We start from the raw sequence: 11,652 nt of genomic DNA, 5'->3' as shown, positions 1-11,652 counted from the left end.
ATCCTTGCCAAAGCAAAGGAAGTTTTTAAGAGGAAGGTTTTCTGAAAAAAAAATTAAATGGCCTCTTTTCAAAAACCACAAAGTTTTTGATAAAAACCAAATTAAAATTTTGGAGTGTCACAACACCTACCCCCTTGGGAAAAATCTCGTCCCCGAGATTTCAGCTGATCCTTAAATAAGTGTGGATGCTCTGCCCGAAGAAAATCCTCGCTTTCCCAAGTTGCTTCACTGTCGTTGTGATTGCTCCATTGGACTTTGAAAAACTTGATGGTCTTCTGTCGGGTCCTCCTTTCAGATTCCTCTAATATTCTTACGGGACATTCCCGATAAGTGAGGTATGGCTGCACGTCAATGTTTTCATGGGATACTTGTTTCTCTGGGTTGCTTACGCACTTCCTTAATTGAGAGACGTGGAACACGTCGTGAATGTCGGACAAGTCTTCGGGTAAGTCTAGCTGGTAGGGTACAGTGCCTCTTCGTGCCACTATGCAGAATGGTCCAATGAATCTTGGTGCTAACTTTCCTTTAATCTTAAACTGTTGCAGTCCTCTCATAGGGGATACTCTCAGGTATACGAACTCATCGGGTTCGAAGCTGACCCTACGATGTTTCTGATCATAATAACTCTTCTGTCGACTTTGAGCGGTCTTAAGTCGGTCTCTGATTAGCTTGACCTTTTCCTCGGCTTCTCTGAGCATGTCTGGTCCGAAGATGCGGCTGTCTCCGGTCTCTGACCAATTTAACGGGGTACGACATCTTCGTCCGTATAAAGCCTCAAATGGTGCCATTTGTAGGCTGGCCTGGTAGCTATTGTTATACGCGAACTCGGCGTATGGCAGGCTTTCTTCCCAACTGGTTCCATATGTGAGGACACATGCTCTCAGCATGTCTTCTAAAATTTGGTTTACGCATTCAGTCTGTCCATCAGTCTGTGGGTGGTATGCGATACTGAAGGCTAGTTGGGTTCCCAGGGCTTGTTGTAAATGCTCCCAAAATCTCGAGATGAACTGAGTGCCTCTGTCGGATATTATAGTCTTCGGGTCTCCATGCAGACATACTATACGGGAGAGATAAATCCTGGCAAGCCTCTAAGTGGTGCGGGTCGTCTTTATTGGAATAAAGTGTGCCACTTTGGTTAATCTATCGCTGATGACCCATATGGCATCATTCCCGTGTCGTGACCGAGGTAGTCCGACAATAAAATCCATCCCTATTTCATCCCATTTCCCCTCAGGTATTTTGTTCGGTTGCAGTAGTCCGGCTGGTCTCTGATGCTCAGCTTTTATGCGTTGACATGAGTCGCAACATGCAATGAAGGTGGCTATGTCCCTCTTCATACCGTGCCACCAAAATCTTTCCTGAATATCCTTATACATTTTGGTTCCTCCAGGGTGAATTGAATATGGAGTGGTGTGTGCTTCAGCTAAAATTTGCTGTTTAAGGTCTTCTATGTTTGGCACGCAGAGCCTTTCTCCGTACCATAATATTCCTTCATTGTCTATGACGAATTCCGAGGCGTTGCCCATACTCAACTTTCTTTTGATGCCTTCGATGCTGGTGTGACCGGGCTGAGCTTCTTTGATTTTCTCCACAAGGTTGGGTTGTATTTCCAAGTTTGATATGGTGCCTTTTGCTACCATTAGCAAGTTGAGCTTGGCAAATTCTTGATGGAATTCGGGCCTCAAGCTGTGCAGATAGTTTTCTTCGGAGCTGGGGTTCCGACTAAGGGCATCGGCCACTACATTTGCTTTCCCTGGATGGTAATGGATACCAACATCATAATCCTTTACCAACTCCAACCAACGTCGTTGCCGTAAGTTTAGTTCTGGCTGTGTGAAAATATATTTGAGACTTTTGTGATCCGTATATATTTCACATCGATTCCCAAGTAAGAAATGCCTCCATTCCTTGAGTGCATGAATAACTGCTGCCATTTCTAAGTCATGAGTGGGATAATTTTCCTCATGCTTGCGAAGTTGCCTTGAAGCATAGGCGACAACCTTGCCTTCCTGCATCAACACGCATCCGAGACCCTTTCTGGACGCGTCACAATATACTTCAAAATTCTTGTGTATGTCGGGTACAATTAATACCGGTGCTGTCGTTAACTTCCGCTTTAGCTCTTGGAAACTTTTCTCGCAGGCTTCTGTCCATTCAAACTTCTTATCTTTCTTGAGCAACTGTGTCATAGGCTTGGCTATGGTGGAAAATCCTTCAATAAATCTGCGGTAATATCCTGCCATTCCCAAGAAACTCCGTATGTCCGTTACGCTGGCTGGTGACTTCCAGCCAAGTACGGCCTTGACTTTCTCTGGGTCCACTGCGATACCGTCTTGGGTCAGCACGTGGCCTTGAAAGCCTACTTGTCTTAGCCAAAATTCACACTTGCTGAACTTGGCATACAATTGGTGTTTTCTTAGCTCTCCTAGCACAATCCTGAGATGTTCTGCGTGCTCTTCTGGTGTCTTGGAGTATACCAGAATATCGTCGATGAATACCACGACGAACTTGTCCATAAACTTCATAAATACTTTGTTCATGAGGTGAAAAAATATGCTGGGGCGTTAGTTAATCCAAATGGCATCACTGTGAACTCGTACAGTCCATATCTGGAGGTGAAGGCTGTTTCGGGGATATCTTCCGTTCGTACCCTCAATTGATGGTATCCTGACCTTAAGTCAATTTTTGAGAATACCTTGGCCTGAGCGAGTTGATCAAACAAATCGTTTATCCTTGGCATCGGGTATTTGTTTTTGACTGTGACCATGTTAAGTGCTCGATAGTCAATACACAATCTCAGCATTCCATCCTTCTTTTTGGCAAATAAAATTGGTGATCCCCAAGGTGAGGAGCTGGCTCGAATGTATCCTTTTTCCAGTAATTCCTTTATTTGCTTCTTCAACTCGATCAACTCGGATGGTGCCATTCTGTATGGTTTCTTATATATGGGGGTGGTTCCTGGTGCTAGCTCAATGCGGAATTCTATTTCCCGGTCTGGTGGCATGCCTGGTAGTTCTTCAGGGAATACATCTGGAAATTCACACACTACTGGAACCTTGTTTAGCTCAGAAACGTCCACCTTATTTAATCTCAGTTGCCGGGGTATTTTTCCTTCCTTGGCTGATACTCTTATTGTCTTCCCTTGGTGGTGTGTGAGAATTACGGTCCTGTTGAAACAGTCGATAAAACCCTTATTGGTGGTTAGCCAATGCATCCCTAGGATGACATCCAGTCCTTTATTTTCCAACACAATAAGATTTGCGTGAAACTCCAATCCTTCGAACTCAATGACCACATTCTGACAGTAATTCTGAGTAACTTGCTGAATCCCAGGGGACTTGATGATCATGGATTTCTCCAAAGGAAGCATCGAAAAATTATTTTGCAAAGAAAAAAATTTCGAAATGAAAGAGTGAGAAGCTCCAGAATCAAACAAAACCATTGCAGGTATTGTGTTGACAGGAAACGTACCGAGTACAATATCCGGAGCATTTTGTGCCTCCTCTTTGGTTACGTGGTTCAGATGACCCTTCCTGTGGTTATTGTTGGGATTGAAATTGTTTCGCTTGGGCGCGGAATTGTTGCCGCCGTTGTTCGGCTTTGGGGTTGAATTCCTTGGCTTGGGGCATTGTTTGGCATAGTGCCCTTCTTCTCCACAAGCGTAACAAGTAACGCCGGGGCGATAGGTGAATTCCTTGTCCCTTGCGTGAAAATTCTTGATTGGGCGTGAGACACTGGATGAGGATTTGTGTGTCCCACCCTTTTGAAAATCTGTCTTGCTTCGGTGATTGCGAGCATGATTAGTCTGGTCCCTTTTTCGCTTGCGGATATCTTCCAGATTGCGTCTCTCATTTTCCAGAGTAATGGCTTTGTCCACCAGTGTTTTAAAATCAGGAAAAGTGTGCACGACCAGTTGGCATTTAAGCGCGGGCGCCAGACCGTCAAGGAATTTCTCCATCTTCTTGATTTCAGTCATACACTCTTCATTGGCGTAGCGGGACAATAGAGTAAATTGACTGTTGTAATCGAACACTGTCATGTTCCTTTGTTTGAGGTCATCGAACTCTCTCTTCTTGATTTTCATAATACTCTTAGGAATGTGTGCACCACGGAAACCTTCCTTGAAATCATCCCAGGTTATGTCATTTTCGTTGGGATGCATGTGTAGAAAATTCTCCCACCACGATGCGGCTGCTCCTGTGAGATAGTGTGGAGCATACAATACCTTCTCGGGGTCTGAACATTTTGCAATAATTAATTTTCTCTCCATATCTCGAAGACAGTCCTCGGCTTCAAGAGGTTTGTCAGTGTGAGAAAATGTTTGAGGACGTGTCTTCTGTAGCTCAGATAACTTGGAATGCTGCTGATACTGTCCATGGTGATTGATAGGGTTATGTACCTAGGGTAGGGTCATGGACCTGATCTAAGTACCTTACCCAAGGGCACCCTTAGAAGAAGTCGCCTTCCAGTCGACCAACGAGGGACACACTCGACTGACTTGAAGGACTCGACCACGAAGACTCACTCGACCACTAGAAGGTCAAGAGGCACTCTGCACTGCAACGGCCTGTAATCAAGTAGACTTTATGATAGTAAAGCCACTTTATGTGGGGCGTTACCAGTAACGCCCCAGACTTAACTCACCTTAAACCCTCTCCTACGTGGGCTGGCTGGGGTCCTGGCGCACTCTATATAAGCCACGCCCCTCCACAGGCAGAAGGGTTCGGCACCTTGTAATTCTCATACTCATAATCCACTCGACCGCCTCCGGGCTCCGAGACGTAGGGCTGTTACTTCCTCCGAGAAGGGCCTGAACTCGTACATCCTTTGTGCTTACAACCTCTCCATAGCTAGGACATTGCCTCTCCATACCTACCCCCACTCTACTGTCAGGCTTAGAACCACGATAGTTGGCGCCCACCGTGGGGCAGGTGTTTTAGCGATTTTGTGGGGAAGTTGCGATTCTTCCGAGTACTTTCATCATGGTGTCTGCTGGAGTTTTGGTCGAGGGTCAAGAGATCCGTCTCGGCACTCTCACCTTCATCGCCGACGACTCCGCGTGGCTCCAGGAGGCTCCACTCGACGTAGATGCGCTCCCCGTCCGCGGTGCGACGCATTTTTGCGCATGTGTCCGTGGCGTTCTGCTGCGGCAACCGTCGACCCAGTATCGGTCGGCCCCTCCATCGTCCACCCTCCCGGTATCCCGCCAGTGCAAGCGCTCGGGCCGGTCGAGGCTTCAGCGATGGGTGAGGCACGCGGTGGCTCGCCAATCGGCCACCACCCAAGTTGCGGCAATCGAGCCCGACGAACCTCTCTACGGCTTGTTCGATCTGTCGACTGGCTCCGTAGAGACTGCATCCGAGTGCGGTAGCAGTGATCCAGCGGCGGAAATCTTGATGGTCGACGGGCCCCACGGTCCCCCTGGCTTCGCCCGTGGTGGTGGAGCAGGTGACGGCGGCGACCCTACACGAGGCTACGAAGAGTACCAGCCCGAGCCACTCGACTCTCTGCAAAGAGAGGAACTTCGCCGCAGGAACGAGGATCCCCTGCGCACTCCCATCGCAGGAGAAACCCCCGAGGCTCGTGCCTTGGAGGAGGCGCGTCTGGCCAATTTGGCCGAGCGCACTCGTCTGGAGAACCTTCAGCGAGCTCTCGATGAGCGCGCGCGGCAACGAGTTCCCGACAACAGTCGACGTCAACTCTTCCCGCCGACTCAGGTATATCGAACCCCAATTCAGAATTTAGCAGCTGCGACCCGTATAGCAGAGTCCATCCAGCCTTCGCAGTCGGAAGCTGGCAGAGGTTTGCTGCAGATCAGGGATCTGCTCCGGGCAGCAGGAGATCAGAATTCAGCCATGTCTCAGTCGCGCAACAGAATTCACAGTCGATCCGTCACTGTGAATACGGTTCAGTCGGCCCATAGCCCCAGATCGCCTCCGCAGCGTGAAGGGCGCGAGAATCGGCAAGATCAATATGGCGACAGACTCGACCGAGATGATAGGCGTCGAGTGCCCTATTCCCCTCCGAGGGGTGGGTCTTACGCTCCTCAGCAGCCAGATGATAGGCGTCAGTACAGTACAGGGCGTAGGGTTCCAGTCGACCCCAGAGAACCAGGCTTCGACGCGCGATCCATTATCGTGCAAGTGTTGGTTGACCAGAACAGAGCCCATCGAGGTGGACTCGACAGAGATGTACCCACAAGCAGTCGAGTGCATGTTTCTGGTCCTGAATGTTTCAGCAGAGCTATCAGAGCCGCAGTTATCCCTCCCAATTTCAGGTTGGCAACAGGAGTCAGCAAGTTCACTGGTGAGTCTAAGCCTGAAACTTGGCTTGAAGACTACCGAGTGGCAGTTCAGATTGGTGGTGGGAACGACGAGGTGGCCATGAAGCATTTGCCCCTCATGTTGGAAGGTTCTGCCAGGGCATGGTTGACTCAGTTACCTCCTAGCAGCATTTACACTTGGGAAGATCTGTCCCGAGTGTTCGTCAGGACGTTTGAAGGAACTTGCAAGCGACCAGCTGGATTGACAGAGTTGCAAGTCTGCGTGCAGAAAACTAATGAGACTCTCAGAGAGTATATTCAGAGGTGGATCACTTTGCACCACACTGTGGAGAATGTGTCCGATCATCAGGCAGTCTGCGCCTTCAAAGACGGCGTCAAGAACAGAGAACTGAGTTTGAAGTTTGGTCGAACTGGTGACATGACCTTGAGTCGGATGATGGAGATTGCTACCAAGTACGCCAACGGCGAAGAAGAAGACCGACTCCAAAGCGGCAAGCACAAGTCGAGTCAGTCGGAAAAAGGAAACACCAGTCGGAAACAGAAGCGGAAGGCTGAACCGGCAGCTCCTGGAGAGGCTCTGGCCGTGACTCAAGGAAAGTTTAAGGGGAAACCAAAAGGATCCTGGAACCCCAAGAAGGTAAAGGATAAAGAAGGGAACGACGTGATGGATATGCCATGTCACATTCACACGAAGAAAGATGAAGAGGGGAATATCATCTACCCGAAGCACACCACTCGCCAATGTCGACTCCTGATCCAGCAGTTTCAGGGAAAACAGTCTAAGGACAAGGAGAAGGAGTCGGACAAGGCCGAAGACAAGGAGGACAGTGAGGGAGGATATCCGCATATCAACTCCACTCTGATGATCTTTGCAGATGTGGAAAGCAGAAGTCGACTGAAAGTGATTAACCGAGAAGTGAACATGGTTGCCCCTGCAAAAGCAAATTATCTGAAGTGGTCTCAAACACCCATCACATTCGACCAATCTGATCACCCGACTCATATTGCCACCCCTGGGAGGCAAGCTTTGGTGGTCGATCCAGTTGTCGAAGGCACTCGACTGACAAAGGTGCTGATGGATGGTGGAAGTGGGCTGAACTTATTGTATGCAGACACATTGAAAGGTATGGGCATTCCGATGTCCCGACTGAGCACTAGTAACATGAGCTTTCATGGAGTTATACCAGGGAAGAAGGCCGAGTCACTCGGCCAGATAGCTTTGGACGTGGTGTTTGGCGATTCGAAGCATTTTCGCAAAGAAAAGTTGACGTTTGAGGTCGTGGATTTTCAGAGTGCATATCATGCCATTTTGGGGAGACCAGCTTACGCACGATTCATGGCTCGACCATGCTACGTGTACCTCAAATAGAAGATGCCCGGCCCCAAAGGAGTGATCACTATCACTGGTGATCGGAAAAAGGCAGAAGAGTGCTTTCAGAAGGGCTCCAAGATCGCCGATTCCTAGGTGACAGCGGTCGAGTTCGAAGAATACAAGCAAAACGCAGATCCGAGTGATTTGCTGCGATCCAAGAAGCCCACCACAGAGTCTGCATTCCAGTCGTCCGGTGAGACAAAGCCTGTTCACATTCACCCGACTGACCCCGGAGCAGCTCCGACCCGCATCTCCACAACACTCGACCCAAAATAGGAAGAAGCGCTCATCCAGTTCCTCCGTGAGAACTGGGACATTTTTGCATGGAAGCCCGCTGACATGCCAGGTGTTCCCAGGGGACTGGCTGAGCATCGCCTAAGAGTCGACTCATCTGCCAAACCAGTCAAAGAGCATCTTCGGCGGTCCGCCGTCCAGAAGAGAAAAGCCATTGGTGAAGAAGTGGCTCGACTGTTGGCGGCAGGATTTATCCGAGAGATATACCACTCCGAGTGGCTCGCTAATGTCGTCATGGTTCCTAAGAAGGACAAGTCGCTCCGAATGTGCATTGATTTCAAGCACATCAACCGGGCCTGCCCGAAAGATCATTTTCCTCTCCCTCGCATAGATCAAATCGTTGACTCGACCGCGGGGTGTGAGAGGCTATCTTTTTTAGATGCCTACTCCGGGTACCACCAGATCCGTCTGTACGGACCCGACGAGGTAAAAACAGCTTTCATCACTCCATTCGGGTGGTTCTGCTATATCACCATGCCATTCGGCCTCAAGAATGCCGGAGCCACATTCATGCGAATGATTCAAAAGTGTCTACTCACTCAAATCAGTCGGAATGTGGAAGCTTATATGGATGATATTGTTGTCAAGTCACGAAAAGGTTCCGACCTGCTCGCTGACCTCGCCGAAACATTTGCCAACCTCAGAAGGTTTGATATCAAGCTCAATCCATCGAAGTGCACATTTGGAGTTCCTGGTGGCAAGTTACTCGGTTTTCTCGTTTCCGAACGGGGAATCGACGCTAACCCAGAGAAGATTGGCACTATTCTCCGAATGAAACGCCCTGTGCGAGTGCACGATGTCCAGAAGCTTACTGGATGCTTGGCCGCATTAAGTCGATTCATCTCACGGCTCGGTGAAAAGGCATTGCCTCTTTACCGACTGATGAAGAAGACAAACAAGTTCGAGTGGACTCCAGAAGCTGATGCAGCGTTTGCCGAGGTAAAAGCTCTGCTCTCCACCCAGCGGTGCTTGCTGCTCCAATCAGCAAAGAGCCTCTGTTGCTCTATATCGCAGCCACAAGACAAGTCGTCAGTACTGTGCTAACGGTCGAGCGGGAAGAAGAAGGAAAAGCCCTCAAAGTTCAGCGCCCAGTGTATTATTTGTCTGAAGTCTTGACTCCATCCAAGCAGAGATATCCTCATTATCAGAAGCTTGTGTATGGAATATACATGACCACAAAGAAGGTTGCTCATTATTTCTCTGATCATTCCATCACAGTCGTCAGTGACGCTCCACTATCAGAGATTTTGCACAACAGGGATGCAACTGGTCGAGTGGCCAAATGGGCGATGGAACTTCTTCCCCTTGATATCAAGTTTGAGGCAAAGAAAGCCATTAAGTCCCAGGCAATAGCAGATTTCCTTGCCGAGTGGATTGAACAGCAGCAGCCGACTGAAGTTCACTCGGAGAATTGGACCATGTTTTTTGATGGCTCTAAGATGTTGAATGGTTCCGGTGCTGGGGTTGTCCTGGTTTCCCCCAGAGGAGATAAGCCCAGATATGTGCTCCAGATTCACTTTGATTCCTCCAACAATGAGGCAGAATATGAGGCCCTCTTATATGGGTTGCGCATGGCCATTTCACTCGGCGTCCGTCGCCTGATGGTCTATGGCGACTCGGATTTAGTGGTCAATCAGGTGATGAAAGAGTGGGATGTGAGAAGCCCAGCCATGACTGGATACTGCAGTGCAGTGAGGAAGCTGGAAAAGAAGTTCGAGGGGTTGGAACTCCACCATATACCCCGACTGAAAAATCAAGCAGCTGATGATCTAGCAAAGATAGGTTCCAAGAGAGAAGCCATTCCGAGTGGTGTGTTCTTGGAGCATATATACACTCCGTCAGTCAAAGAAGATCCTTTCACCGAAGAAACTCTGCAGCCCAAGAGCGCCACAGATCCGACTGAGGTCGAAGTCCCAGCGGTGGTCGACTTGGTTATGGAGGTCTTAGTGGTCATTCCCGACTGGACAGTTCCATATGTCGCGTATATCCTGAGAAAAGAGCTTCCGGAGGATGAGGAAGAGGCTCGACAGATCGTCCGTCGATCTAAGGCCTTTACCGTAATCAAAGGACAATTATACAGAGAAAGCGCGACTGGAGTTGGTCAGAAGTGCATAACACCAGAAGAAGGTCGACTTATCCTCAATGATATCCACTCGGGAACCTGCGGTCATCATGCGTCCTCTCGGACCATTGTGGCCAAAGCATACCGAGCAGGATTTTACTGGCCAAAGGCGAATGAGATGGCGAAAGAGATAGTGGATAAGTGCGAGGGATGTCAGTTCTACTCGAATATGTCACACAAGCCTGCGTCAGCTCTGAAGACCATCCCACTCGTCTGGCCTTTCGCAGTATGGGGATTGGACATGGTCGGTCCTTTGAGGACAGGACGAAGTGGCTTCACGCATGTACTGGTGGCAGTCGACAAGTTCACCAAGTGGATCGAGGCTAAACCAATCAAGAGCCTTGACACCGGTACTCCTATTAGCTTCATCAGGGAACTAATATTCAGATATGGAGTCCCGCACAGCATCATTACGGATAATGGGTCGAACTTTGACTCAGAGGAATTCAGAGCTTTCTGCAACTCCCAGGGCACACGGGTCGACTACGCTTCAGTCGCCCATCCGCAGTCGAATGGACAAGCAGAGCGAGCTAATGGACTGATTCTTAAGGGATTGAAGCCTCGACTGATGCGTGATCTCAAACACGCGGCTGGAGCTTGGGTCGACGAACTTCCCTCAGTACTCTGGGGACTGCGGACCACACCTAATCGGTCGACCGGAAGAACTCCATTCTTCTTGGTCTACGGAGCTGAAGCAGTCTTGCCGAGTGATCTTCTCCACAATGCTCCTCGAGTTGAAATCTACAACGAAGCAGAGGCTGAACAAGCGCGGCTAGACACAGTCGACCTTTTAGAAGAAGAAAGGGAGATGGCTTTGATACGCTCGACCATCTACCAACAAGATTTGCGTCGTTTCCACGCAAGAAATGTGAGAGGTCGAGCCTTCCAGGAAGGGGATTTAGTTCTCCGAGTGGATCAGCACAAACCACACAAGCTTGCTCCTTCTTGGGAAGGCCCCTTCATCGTCACCAAGGTTCTCCACAACGGGGCGTACCGTCTTTACAACGTCGAGCATAATATCGACGAGCCCCGAGCTTGGAACGCGGAACTACTCCGCCCGTTTTACACTTAAGTTTTATCACTCAGATGAGTTGCAATAAAGTACTTCCGTAGTTCATGGACCTCAAAATAATAGTGTCATAGTTCCTCCATAATATCTGTCACTTTTTATTTCTGTCCAATAAAATTCCCCTCAGTGGGTGACTTAGCTGCGAATCCGTTTCGCCTAAGTTTGTAAAAATCCTACCGAGTGGTGAGCCAGACTCCCACTCGGAGGCTTAGCTGCGAATCCGTTTCGCCTAAGTTATCAAAATCCTACCGAGTGGTAAGCCAGCCTTCCACTCGGAGGCTTAGCTGCAGCCCTGTGCTCGCCTAAGTTATCAAAATCCTACCGAGTGAGGAGCAACCCTCTCACTCGGGGGCTTAGCTGCAGTCCAAGCACTCGCCTAAGTTACAAAAATCCTACCGAGTGAGGAGCAACCTTCTCACTCGGGGGCTTAGCTGCAGCCCTGTGCTCGCCTAAGTTATAAAAATCCTACCGAGTGGAGAGCGACCCTCCCACTCGGAGGCTTAGCTGCAGCC

Source organism: Triticum aestivum, chromosome 1A, assembly GCF_018294505.1.
Source record: "Triticum aestivum cultivar Chinese Spring chromosome 1A, IWGSC CS RefSeq v2.1, whole genome shotgun sequence".
In the NCBI taxonomy this organism is placed as follows: Eukaryota; Viridiplantae; Streptophyta; class Magnoliopsida; order Poales; family Poaceae; genus Triticum; species Triticum aestivum.
Note: the sequence above shows the minus strand (reverse complement) of the source record.